Genomic DNA, 14,561 nt, shown 5'->3' with positions numbered 1-14,561 from the left:
ATAAACGGGCTAGGTTATGGAGATTATCTGTAATGTCATTAATATATAAAAGAAATAGTAGAGTACCCAATACAGATCCCTGCGGAACTCCTGCCTTGATTTCGCCTTGATTTGAAGTTTCGTTGATTATAAAAACAACTTGCTGTCTGTTGCTGATATAGTCCTTAAACAGTCTAATAGTTTACCAGATATTCCATATATTCTATACGAAAGTACATTCGGTACGTATCCGTTTTATCCGTTATCCTTCCGTTCATGTCCGTTTCACATCCGTTCATCATCCGTTTTATCCGTTATACGTCCGGTAGAAGTCCGTTGGTGAATTGGTCTACCGGACCTCCAACGGATGTATAACGGACAAGTAACGGATACAAAACGCAAACGGAACGGACGAGTACCGTAAAAAACGGACGCCTACCGGACGTCCAACGGACACTTCATCCGTTGGACGTCCGTTCAAAGTTTTGAACATGCTCAAAATTTTCCATCGGACAGAAAGGACGTCGACGGATAAAACATACGCTGAACGGACATGAAACGGATATGGACGGACGTCTAACGGATAAGAACGGACGTCTAACGGACATGAACGGATTGGAAAAAATTATCCGTTCGGCGTCCGTTCGCGCTATCCGGTAAGGTGTGACCGGGGCTTTACCTACCTCTTGTGTATTGGGTCAAATCGGTTCAATATCACATGATGAGAACAGAAACTAATTGACGTATACAAATGAATCCACTTTCTCACGATACAAACAGCATCTAGTTGACTTCTTCCAAAGTTCAAGTATATATCTTAAACTTGAAATTGAAATGTTAAGGACATTTATATTGAACCAATGCATGCATATATACTAAACTGAGTCATAGTATGAACGATTTTTTTAAATGTATAACAACCCCACAACGTATAATCGAATAAAAAATATTTCATTCGGTGACTGGAACATATTCCTTCCGTTTGAATATTGCTTAATTTTTTTAATTTTTCCTTATATGGTTTTAAAGATTTAAAACGTAGCTTTTAGAAATGTATATATCCGACAAGGACACAATTAAAAAAATCATCGTTGATGGAGAGGTTATTTAAGGATAGTTCATATTTTTTTATATTGTTTGGCAATATATAAAGATGCAATAAAACATGAAAGTCTTAATTTCTTGATAGGGTATTACAGGTATTATTTAAGTATTTTTTTGTGATTTATTATAGATATTAAGATTTTAATTCATACTTTGACTTTTGCAATGAAATATCTGTGTGATATCACCAGATTTCGCTTAGTTGCCTGTCTCTGGTTTTAGAAGTCGGGAAAGAACAAAGTAACATCACATTTCAAAAGAGAAAAATAAAATATTATGAAACGAAAAATAAAATATTATGAAACGAAAAATGGTCTCTTTTCAATTTGTCATAAATTTTAGTAAAAAATAGTTTCCCTTGCGAAACAAAAATACCAAACTCAATAATAGGACAATAATTGATGCCTGTTCATATACCGGTAGTAAGTAAGTAAGTAGTAATTAGGTTTATTATAGTGACTTGTGAACATGTATCAATAAATATAACACAATTACTCAATGTTGCACCCGGCCCATTGGACCAATAAGTCACCTATTTGACAAATTTAATAAGTGTAGACAGTATCATGGACTAAATGTATTGTTATTGCGCAGAATATTGGTGTCTTTTTAAAAAAATGAAGAAGAGGGCGAGTTTTTCTCCTTAACGCTCTTTTTTACAAAATAAATATCAATGTTCTGCATATCATTCGAAAGAAAATTAACCACAGAAAAATATTAAATAGTTAATTTTCGCTTTGTTTATTACATAAAGATGTAATTTGTTCATGCAGATGCCTTAAACGTTATTTTAAGGGTGTCCCGCTGTTACAATTGTGGTTGGTGCGGGTCTTTGAAAAAACTTTGCGGATTTAAAAGTTCGCGAAATAGTATAAAATTTCGCAAGAGCTTTGTACGTCATCAAAGAAATATGACATCATCGCCGTTTTTCAAGATGGGTGAAAGAAGAGCCAGAAAGGTTGAAACAGATCAGAGAAAAAAATGTCCCATTCAGATGATCAACACCTGTAAAAACTTTTCAACTTTAGTTATTTTTTGATAAAAGAGACGTAAGTAGCATTTAAATGTCCTAAAGAAGCTTTCTGAAGTCATCAGTATACCTTATCGCTATTTGTCCGCCATTACTGGACATCACAAAGGTTCCCATAAAATTTTGACGTCACAATAGAAAATAACTGACGCCACAATGGGAAAGTGATTGTTGTATGACGTCAATATATTATAGTTCAATCGGCGTAGATTCTCGGGTCAACCGGCGCAGATTTCAAAATAGCGATAAGGTGTATGTCTAACTACGGTCTTACCTTCAAAGTATCGTCAGTTTTCCCGTGTCCAATAAAATGTCCCCACTAACAAAATAAGGCATTTACACATCTAAAGACTGTTTAATAAATGAGATTTCACTTGATCCACAATAAGAAACACCTTTTAACTGATAGAAATGAAAAATACATTTAATGTCCTCTATGGTGACATAAAACTTATGTTCATAAAAGCTGCATATCGAAAATACGAAAAGAAATAAAATGTCTAATGAAATGTCCCCATTACTGGACGTCGGCGTTGTCATGAAAAGTTTTGAGCTGAACACGGCTATTCAAACATCTTATAGTTCGATGTATAAAATTCTTACAGGCAAATTGGAGAATTTTTAATTCCATACTAATTTCCATGTAATGGTACAACTATATAAATGTCCATGTACTATTGCTGTCAGTAAAGCAACTAATATCATAATGCATACAAGTAAACTCGTATAAATGAATATGTATACAGGTTAAAAGATAACTCAAATAGTCATATATTTATCTGCATGCGTAGCAGGATTACATTCACTTCAAATATGAATAAAAGGAGACATGGAGAAAACGTCAATGAGACAGTAACCCAAAAACAAAAATAACCACAAGATATCGACAATAGACAATAGACATACAAGTCTTCAAGTTCAGTTTATATACTCTGCTAACGCCGATACTTTCTAATAAATGCACCATACATCTACCCTATCCTTTTGAATTGTCGGATTTCATTATAAGTAAAATTTTATGCTTTGTGTACGCAACATTGCATTAAAAAAATTGTTTCAGAAAATTTATAAACTTTGAATACTATATGTATACTACATGTACATTGATGTAGGTATAATTGACATTCCATTGTTTTCCCTTTTAACAGTCAAACACAAAATGTCTGCCAAAAAGAAACTGGAATTTAGCAGAAAACAGAAACTCTTGAAACGTCGACAACAAAACCTGGCCTCATACTACAAAAGTAGAAATATAAAATTCACCGATTATACGTACACAAATACCAAAGAAGCAACAAAAAAGCGAGCATACAGGGCAAAAAAGGCCGAAAAAAAAGAAAAGGAAAATATTAGAAAGAGAAATTACAGGCAAGCTATGAAAAGCAAACAAATAACTCAAAACACATTAGACGGCAGGGATATTTTTTAAAATGTGTTTAATAACAGGACTACTAAACACAGAGCCATTCAGAGATTGAAACACGCACTACCAAGAACACCGAAAAGGCGATCGGCTTCTCTCGCTGCCTACCTCCAGCATACTAAATCACCAGCAGTTGAAATTCTTATACAGGCGGAAGTTGTATCTTCACCAGAAGACCAGATGGATATGGCAATACAAAAGGCTGCTCTAGAAGATATAAAGACAGCCATTGGAAGTTGCAACAAAGAGATCAAAAGATTCCGTTTCATCAATGAACGTTCTTGTGGCATCCATCAGTGGTGAAAAGGTTACAGAGACCAGGTGTCGCAAAAGTTTAGCAAAAACATTAGGACTACCAGTAAGACGATTGAGTAGGGGAAACCGAATCAGGACAACGATTTTAAAATCAGAAAAATCCTGCTGGGCCTATGTATGCAGAAAGACCCGCAAAGACGCATTATCTGAGGAAACAAAACGACTGGCGTATAATTTTTGGATGAAACCATATATCCCGTCCTACAGGTAACAAGGCAGATGTGAAACGAGAAAGGATTGGGCCCAAAACGTACTCTAGTCACCAAGTTTATCTACTTGAAAAAACACAAACCGAGGTATACATTGATTTTACTGCAGAATATCCATGCATAAAAATATCCCAGCGTTCTTTTGAAAATTGTAAACCATATTTCATTCGTCAAGTGCGTCCGAAAGATAGACAAACCTATTGCTCCAGGTACCACGTAGAAACCAAAAGCGCATTCAAATGTTGTATGAATTTTCGGAAACAGATATTGAACGAGAATGATGCATATGATGAAAATAATGTTCATGTTTATGATTACATAAGTGACATTGTAGATGTCACATTATGTAACAAAGAAGATAATGTCCACAAAATATCATGCCTTAAAAGAGATTGTGGAGAATGTGGTATTAAAAAACTAGAACATACTGTCAGAAGAAACTGATGATTTAGATACTGCTCAAATAGTAAGATGGGAGAGATTTGAAAAGGTAGACATTAAAATTAAAGGCAACAAAACAATTAAAAAGTTAGTCCTTGTGAAGAAAGAAACCAAAGCTGTAGAACTATTTTCACATTTTTTAGAACTTTTAAAATCATTTCCGCTACACCAGCATAGAGGAACGTGGCAAAACAAACAATACCAAACCCTTCTAACTGATCTTCCACAAAATCATTGCGTCTGTGTACATGACTTTTCAGAAAACTACCGCTGTACTGATTTAAGAGAACTTCAAAGTTCATATTTTCAAAAGACGGAAGTGTCTATTCATGTTACAAGGATATATCGCCACGGTTTACTTGAATATGACGGTGTTGAGAGTACCTCTGAGTTTCCTGAAATAAGTACCGAACATTTTTTTGTGATAAGTAGTGACCAACAGCATGATCAACATTTTGTTCATGAAGTTCGAAAGAATATTACAGAGTACTTAAAATCCATCTTTTACCCAGTCCATACACTGCTCGAATTTACGGATGGATGTGCAGCACAATACAAGAGTCGCCACTGCTTTGGTGATATAAGCCGGACTTGTAAGGATTTTGGATACAGCAATTTCACCCGAAATTATTTTGAGACTGCACATGCAAAAGGTAATATTTTTTTGGGGGAAATCATTAACATTTTAATATTTTTATTTTTTTCAAAGAACACTTCATGCAAATTTCTTTGATAATAGGCTATTTGCATTGGTTGCATTTTCATCTAACGTTAATAAGCTCAGTCAGCAGAACAACAACATTATTGGCAATGGGTGTTATTAAAGCGGGTGATATAAAATAGCAATTTCATCTTCCGAAATACATGATCGTACACAATAGAAATGTAACAAAACTGATAAGACACAGCAGTATTCAAAGGTTAACAAAATCTACGGAAGAATAAAAAAAAACTTGATGATCGAATATCAGGCGAATATACTACTAGAATCAACAATCCAAAGCTCAAAATTATTTTTTGTTTAAATATAAAAACCACCAATACATTATTTAATACAAAGAAGACATGTGAGGCATACATTAAAAAATGTAAGAATGTTTTTTAAAAGATGTAACAAAATACATATCTGTTTTGTTTATCTTAGTCCGTTATCTTTCTTTTCATAATTTTATATTTTACATGTATATATTTCTATGTAATTCGGTATTTGCTTCTTATTACTCTTTACCCATCAGCAATCAATATATAATATACTTCCTTAATGTGCTATGGTAGATAACCACACTCAAACATATATCACATTCGACTTCGTCTCGGGTGACATACTTCTTTTCGTGTTGTAATAGAAAATTGTATGCGTGTTTATACGAGTCAAAATCGCATTTCTTTTACATCTTAAAACATTGACAGTTTTTGTAAATAGCTACTGCAGATAAATAATGTCCATCTATTATAATAAATTAATTTTACTCATTATTTCAGGCCCCCAGGATGCCGCCGGTGGACTTCTAAAGCGACAGGCAGATATAGCCGTCTTACGCGGACGAGCGACAATACAAAATGCATCCGATCTATATAATTTTGCCGTTTTGAATATGACACAAACCAAATCCATTGTAAAAGAAGAATATTTAGATTTGTGGAAACAATCCCGAGGGACACAAACCTATCTTACAAACCTGTATCAAACATAAGATTAGTACACCAAGTTATTGCTAGGGATAACTGTGATGAAATTTTAATCAGGGAACTGTCATGTTTTTCTTGTGACAAATGTGCCAGTCATATTTATGAAGAATGTGAAAACATTTCAAACACAGGGAGTTTTACAAAACTAAAAATGGTTAATGAAACCCCGAGACTATAATTAATAACAATGAAGACACAAACCCCGAAATCGAGAGGGAAGGATTATCTGACCTGGTTTCTTCAGGACAAGTCATTGCTGTTTACACAGATGACCCGGACAATGATTACTACCTAATAAAAGTTATGGATTGTCCTCACGTTCTTGGTGTCGACACAACAGATTCATGGGGCTCCATATTGCCAACTGGGACAAATGTTATCAGTGGATTGTATTATGACAATAAGACATCATCACCACTATCTTATAAACTTGTATCGAAAAAAAAGGCAATCGTTCCAGCAGAATCGATAGTTTATATATGTTCCAAAATTGACGCCACAAGAAATATTCAATTACATGAGGACATTCATCTCAGCATTTTACAGTGTATAAATGAATTAAAATAGTCATATATATAGGAGTTATTTTATATTTCAGTTTTTCATATTATAGTTTTAGCGTTGCTCGTATTATAAATCAAAATAACGTCGTCCTCTTCGCGCAATATTGACGTTTCAACTGTAACGTCAAGTGACACAAGTATTGTGCGTAACGTCATTACTACTTTTAAAATATATTATTTCTCAATTAATTCAAAATCAAAATAAATGTTCAAATATTTAGATTAAACATATAAATAATTTAAATGTTATGGATTATACAGCAACTGACGTCTTATATGAAATGCACGAATAATATATTTTGCTAATTTGCTTGTGTGGCTTTAAAGTAATTAAAAAGTTCATATAAGTATCACATTGATGACACCTTTGCCGACCAAAAGACACACAAATCGCTTTCCAAAAACATTTTGTACTTGAAGTCTATTTCTTATCCTAGAAATGGACGTTATAATACCTTAAATAATTTGAAAAATAATTTTCGAAATACGATTTGCGAATATGTACACTGATATATCAGTAAGAATAAGGCATATTCCTCTGTAGATCTGAATTTACTCCTCCATGTAAATGCTCCTAAAATGAGAAATAATAGACATATTTAATTTCTGATAAGCTGTTTTAACATTTTTAAGTTTTTTTATCTTGAAAATTATTAATAACTAAGGACCTCTGTATGGGATTTTGATTGGTTGATTGTTGGTTGCGTAACATCCACTGAAATATTTTCATGCATGTTCAGGGCGAATTTGACAGAGTTATGTGTTTCTGATGTCCTTTCTATGTCGATTATTTGATTTATTTGTTTTAAGTTTTAACCATTAATATTAGGTGATTGTAAAACACAAGCACCCGATTTTGATGATCTTTGGTCATTTCCACTGATTTTCTATCATATATACAGACTATACGCGATAACTGCTCTAAATCTTTTACAGTGATTACCAATTATACAAATGTGCTGTTTTAGAAATAAGTGATGTTGTACAAAGAGAAAAGTAGAGCAAATTTCTATCCAAATTTTTTCTCTTCCTCTTACAGATTCTTATCTATGCCGCAGTCTTAATGCAGATTTTGGTGCACGTCTTACCTATATTAGCATACATCTGTTTCCTGAAAAAAAACTCTGCGGACGAAATGTTTGGTTAATTCGTAGAAACAGTTGTATTTGGAAAACTTAAGCCAATGAATTAAAACATTTTTTTTTAACATAGCAATTTTTTTTTATATTTCGATTCAGTAATCAAGATTGTTTTGTATCGTAAGTTCTTACATTAAAAATACAAATTTTAAAACATGCAATTGCTACACTAATTATGAAGGAAAGTTAAATAAAGAAATTACCAGAATGGAAGTTTATACTTGCTGGAGCAACGCTGGCAAAAACATGTAATATCAGAATCTTTCTTACTACACGTGAAAAATGTGCATGGTTACCGACTGCAATAAAGACTACATCCCATTCTCTGCCTTGCAGAGCAAGAATAATCACGTGATTCCATGACTGAAACAAAAGTAATTACTGTACAACATTTGCAATAAGTTCGAAGTAATATGCCCGTATACAATATATAAGAGTTAGAACCAATAGGAATCTACACATTGACTCTAAACCAATACAGCACGAAATGTTTGTTGTATGAAGAGTTAATCGAGAAAAAGAATGTTGAAGGCCGTACGATGACCTATAGTTACTTACATCTACGTCAATTAGTCCCTGGTGGATAGTTGTCTCATTGGCAATCATACCACATCTTCCTACTTTTATACTGATACGTTAAAATGTGCATTAGGACTTGACTGGGTTTGGGTTGAGCGCTCACAAACATGTTTAACTCCACCACATTCTTTATGTGCCTGTCCCAAGTCAGGAGCTTGTTCAGTGGTTGTCGTTGGTTCATGTGTGTCATATTTGTTTTTCATAAATTGTTTTGTAATACATTAGGCCGTCAGTTATCTCAATTGAATTGTTTCATATTTTTTATGTCGGGGCCTTTTATAGCCGACTATACGGTATGGGTTTTTCTCATTGCTGAAGGCCGTACGGTTGCCTATATTTGCTGACATCCACTTCATTTGAACTTTGTTGGATAGCTGTCTCATTGGCAATCTTACCACATCTCCTTATTTTCAAATTACAAAGTACATTATGTCTTCTGCCGTTTTAGAAAACGATCTTGAAGTCATTTAGAAAAATTATGTTGTCTCTAAATCTGTTATAATGTTAAACATCCCCCGTTCCATTATGTTATCAATTAGACCTATGGGATTTTCAGATAGGAGATTTTTTTTTTCTGTCAGAAAATACACAGTGTTTTGGACTTTCTATGATGCCTTTTTTGTTTTCCATTTTATTGAGCTCCTGAAGGTACAGTTAAACTATTTGTGTTTTTGTTTTTCCAGATGTTGACAAGTTGTGTAATTTATTATGTGGTTTTTCGGGGTGTTCATAGTATCCTGAGCGTGACACATTTTCGCGAATTCTCAATGATCAATTTTCAACTACTATCTTTCCTAACACGTCCGTAATCTAGGGCATGTAACGACGAGTTTTTTTTTACGACCTTGACTACCCATGAGGGTCCTGCACGGTCGGCATGTAACGATTTAAAATGATTTCTTTTAAAAATGAGAGGAAAAGATATTTAAAAAAAATGTTTATCTGTTAACAGATATGTCGATTTGATTATTGCACATATACACTTTTTTCAATTCATTTTCACTACATGTTGATGTGAATAAAAGGAAATGTGGGGATATACGTCAATGAGACAGCGACCCAATTATCAACAAACAACAAAGAACACAACCACAAGACGCGTAGAGGTCAACATACAATCTTTGGTAAACAGATGTCTTTGCAATATATTAAGCTCTAAATCGTTCCGAGTCTGAATACGTTATGAATAGTTTAATTAGAAACTATCAAAAATCTGCTAACAATTATTATACCTAATTATGCAAATGATAAAAAAGCATAAAGTCATCCCGTTGTTTTCTTCGTCTATTATATTAAGAAAAAAATGATAACATTATTAGTTATACTCTTTATTGTCATTAGTTTTCAGTTTAACTATTTAACAGAACGTCTAAAGTTACGAGCGTCATTCGGTTTATCGAGAGAAAAAAAAAATGATCGTGAAAGAATAACTAACGGTGGTCAAACATTGCGATCATATCGTCAAAGAACTGGTGTCGGATCGTGAATGCAATTAAGTGTAATTCTACTTCAGAATCTGTAAAAGGTGGAACAAATCAGAAAAAAAGAAATATGTCTGTCAAAATGATTCGACTTCCTTAATGATACTGTGCACTACGTTGAAGAAAAATTGCAGTACTTTTTCCCATGAGAATCATTAAGAAAAAAAAAATCACGTTTTGTATCAATAATGGTCACATTCCAATATATCATGATATATTGGAAACTCAATCTTTAATGTGTCAGATAGTCCAGTCAAATTAAAATGAAAAAGTTCATATTATTTTTGAGGGGGTCGGTTCAAATTTTCACATTAAAAAGTTTAATGATCCCCTTAGAACATAGTTTCAAAAGTTTGACCCCCAAACAAAAATCCCTATCGATTATGAAGAGAAATTCTCACTATAGTTGGACATTTCCCAGATGAGGGGTCTGTAGAAGCTAAACTTATTATATGTGCTTGAGAGCAAAACAAGGGGGCAGGAGGATTTGACACGAGAACAAAGTACAGAGGTAGTACATGAAGGTATAAAGTTGAAAGTAAAGGAAATTACCATTTGATTTTAGGGGAGGAGGATTTTGAAAATGAATATCGTATCCACTGACTAAAATAAGCCTGCGTTACAAGAGCAACAGAGGGAAATGAATAGTCAATCTGCAAAAATTCCTTCTGGATTCCAAAATATAAAATGGTCATCTAGGCCAAATAAATCTTTAACATGTTGAAAGGCTATTTTAATTTTTTTCTGTGATCCCTTCCTTTGGACTAATGGTCATCTAATTATTTGTCAATTTTTTATATCTTGAATAAATGGGGAGACCTGAAATTACTTCACAATCAATAAGTACAATAATTGCAGTACAAATTTATTAAAGGCAGACTTTATTGGTGGTGTAACACAGAATTGGTCTGCAGGGGGTGTCGAGTCTGCTCGAGGCACCCAGCAGTGTGTTCAGGGCATCTCTTTCTGAACAAAAAAATTGGTTAGTAATATGTGTGAAAGTTAATATAAGCATATATCGACATACATGAAAAACTGTGACGGAAATATTTTTTGGCCGACGAACGGACAAACCCACAGACGGACAAGGTGAATGCAATATATTGATAAAAACATATATATTTACATAATTTACATTTTATATATATGTTTGATGTTCTTTTTGAAAATAAATCATTCATTTAATAAGGTATTAAAAGCATGAAAAGCAAGTAAACTTTTATTTTTGTATTGACAGAAATGTGCATGACTGCTTCAGTGACTGCACTCTTCTAATTTGCTTGGCTCTGAAACTCCTAATGAGCAAATGATGAGTTTAGATAATGATTAAAATTGTATCATAGTTGTTTTCCTTAAATTAAGTAAAAATGGTTAAGTTATTATTGTACACATGACCAGTTAATTCACACGGATTTACTCTACCAGATTACATGTATATTCACCCCACCCCTAATTTGTTCATAGTTAAAATTTACCAAGCAGGAAAAGGGAAATCATCTACATATTGCAATTTTGTCTGAATTAATTGAAGTTTAAAATTATTGTTTCTCTTGAAAGTTCTCCAATATTAGGATAGCTTTCAATGCATTTCACCGCACTTGCACTTTTTGTTGAATCTGATAAATTACTAGGCATAGTTTGAGTTTCTACATGAGTATTGTCACAAGACTTTGACACCATACTGGGAGAGTTAAGCAGATTAGCTTCTGCTTCTGATGCAAACTCCGAAACAGTGGTGACATCTAGCTACGCTTCTTTACAGTCTAATCCGCAGCAAATAACCGAAAACACCCGAAGAGCCAATGGCAGTGTTTGTAGAGAAAGGGAAGTATGACCCGAACGATAACGCTGTATGGAGTTTGCTTCTGATGCATCCATTTCGTTGGAATGTCTTTTTTTCCTATAAAAAGAATAAATCTATTGACACAACAGCATATTTTACTTCTAGATTACATGTATACCCCCCCCCCCCCCCCAAAAAAAAAATTGTTACCAAGCACAATAGGCACACAAAGAATGTGGCGGGGTTAAGCATATTTAAAGGCGCCAACTCTCCCCTAACCAGGGGCAGAGGTGTAACAGTACAACATAAGACAAAACTATAAAAAAAAAAGTTGAAAAGGGCTTAACTCATCAGATCGATACATAGCAGAAAAACATCCAACAAAAACACAGACCAGACGTAGCAGGGTATTTATACATCCCTCACCTAAAAAAAGACACAAAGTACAGATCTGATCTAGTACTCGCAGTTACTGACAGCTAGTGCAAAGCAAATAACTATTAGTAAAAAAACATGTGTCTAAGACATAGACTTATTCACAAACAAAGGTGAAGCGGAATAAGGCATGCCAACCCAATCTTTTGCTATACCAATCACAAATATAAATTATCATGTCACCCCTTTAAAGAATGATTTGATCGTTTTCGTGGATTTTTGCAATAACGAATAAGCGGAAACAGATCTTTCTCGGTCCTTTCCACGATCATCAAAAAGCGGTACCCGATCTTTTACGATCCGAAATATCATTGTTTTACAAATATTCCCATTTTTGCAAAGTTTTTTTTTATCAAACTAAAACAAAATAACCTTAAGAACTATTTCAAACAGTAGTATAGAACGATATCTTTAACAGAAAAGTAGTTTATGCATTCAGAATTTGAAAAACAAAATCTTATTTGTTTACATTTTTATTTCTTTGAATTACGATTTGCCTTTTGTAGTTTTGTTAAAACGGTGTAATTTTGAAACTTGATTTTTTTCGGATACTGATCATAATGTTTAACCATTTTGACAGACAGTTATTTTTCCAATATTTGTCATCATAATTCATAAATTTAGATTATTTACTGACGTTGCATGTGTCTTCTCGATAAGATTTCCTTCACGATTCTTTACCAGATCTTTCACGACCCAATCGCAATACTTTACCACAGTTACTTCTTCTTTCACGATAATTTTTCTCGATATACCGAATGAGAGCTGTGGTCTTCGAAAGGAACGTATAAAACATTGGAGTTCTATTTGTAATAGTGATAATTCATCGTAAATAGGTTTAAAGTTGCCGTTATAGTTCTAGGTTGTAAGAGCCGAAATACTGACAATTAAAAGTGGATAGTAGCAGACATTAGTTTTTTTTTATAAACAAACTATTTTACTAGAATTACAGTAATGCTTACCATTAACAGCAAGTTCTAACATAACAACACATAGTAAAACTAGTGTCTTCATGTTTTAAGATTAATCTCTGTGAGGTTTCTGTAATGGAAAAAAAGCAAAACATTTATGCATAGCATGGCAAAATATTGACGGGATCAACAATGCATCTGTTTCTGTCGATACATCAGTTTACTTTAAGGTCTTTGACTATCAGATTTGTTAAAAACTTTAATAAATAGCCGAAAAAAAATAATCTTACAAAAACACAGGATGAAATGAATATTCTGCATTACAAAATGCAGGAAACAATTGTGCACAATAGTTGAATTTTGCGCGCGGATGCCGCATTTAGCCTGCGTAGCAACAGACGAAAATAAATGTTCTGGCAAAAAAACCCTCCTGCGACCCTTCAACCCCCCCCCCCCCCAAAAAAAAAAAAAAACAACAAAAAAACAAATGGTCGTCCCCTTATTGTGTAAGACAGCAATATCTTTCTTCTGCTTTAAAAAGAAATTAAACGCTGAAATTGTAGCAAACACCAAAACTTCAAACAAATTATGCAAAGTTCACAATAAGTCTAGCAAAGAAAGCAATGAAATATGCCATTTCAAATTTTGCAGATATCCAGTTAGCGTGCAGTGTCAGTGAACTTACCTAACACAAGCCTACAAGGTAAGTGGTAAAGGAGCATAGATACAAGAAATAAACATCACAACGTTTAAATATGTACTTATCAGGAAAGAGAGAGGAACTGTTCGTCGCCGAAATCATCTGTAAATTTTACGTAGTTGACATAATACATATGTCAAGGTCGGGTCCCTAAACAAATTTCATTGAAGGTTGTAACTTTTTTTGTTGCGCAAATTACCTCTGTTCAAGTGTTGCGAGCAACAGTTATAAACAGTATGTGATATCGTGTTATTTCAACACTCTATGATACGAGGCTTTATAACGAGCTTGATGTCGACCAGATAGAAGGCGATAAACGTTTCTAAATGGTTTCAAGTGGTATAGTTGAAGTCATCCTTTCGAAAAATTTACCGACGCCACCACGAGTTGGTAGCCCGATATGGAATATCTGTTTCACAGATGACGACGGATATGATTCAATTGTTATAACCACAACCATCATCTGTTCCTAGAATGTGTCAGCGGCGAATTTGTTTTTACATGAGCTCAAGACGGGTGTCTCATGTGGATCAGGATCTGCTTACCTTTCTGGGCACTTAAATTCACACCCGATTTTAGGCGGGGCTCATGTTGCTCGGTCTTTGGTTTTGTATACTGTGTTTTGTAGACGGTTGTTTGTCTTTTCGTCGTTTTTCGCTTCTTTTTTTTTGCCATGGCGTTGTTAGTTTGTTTTCAAATTATTACATTTAATATCTCTTTCGCTTCCCTTTTTCTATGAAGTACATTATGATAGTAGGGATATAGTGAATTTTACCAGCA

The 14,561-nt window shown here is 33.8% G+C and overlaps 1 long non-coding RNA gene and 1 pseudogene across 1 annotated transcript; one reads left to right on the top strand and one right to left on the bottom strand.

Annotated features, from left to right (window-relative positions):
* The first annotated feature begins 3,272 nt into the window (after positions 1–3,272).
* Positions 3,273–6,313, top strand: LOC127707863 (uncharacterized; annotated as a pseudogene).
* Positions 6,314–6,471: 158 nt separating this feature from the next.
* LOC127707864 (uncharacterized) lies at positions 6,472–13,814 on the bottom strand. The gene is made up of 4 exons (XR_007985060.1): positions 13,767–13,814; positions 13,133–13,211; positions 8,096–8,255; positions 6,472–7,327 (listed from the first exon to the last, which is right to left on the bottom strand). It is a non-coding gene; the product is annotated as an uncharacterized LOC127707864 (long non-coding RNA).
* Positions 13,815–14,561: the final 747 nt, after the last annotated feature.

Source organism: Mytilus californianus, unplaced genomic scaffold (assembly GCF_021869535.1).
Source record: "Mytilus californianus isolate M0D057914Y unplaced genomic scaffold, xbMytCali1.0.p SCAF_7, whole genome shotgun sequence".
Taxonomy (NCBI): domain Eukaryota; kingdom Metazoa; phylum Mollusca; class Bivalvia; order Mytilida; family Mytilidae; genus Mytilus; species Mytilus californianus.
Note: the sequence above shows the minus strand (reverse complement) of the source record. Positions and strands in the feature narration are given on the sequence as shown.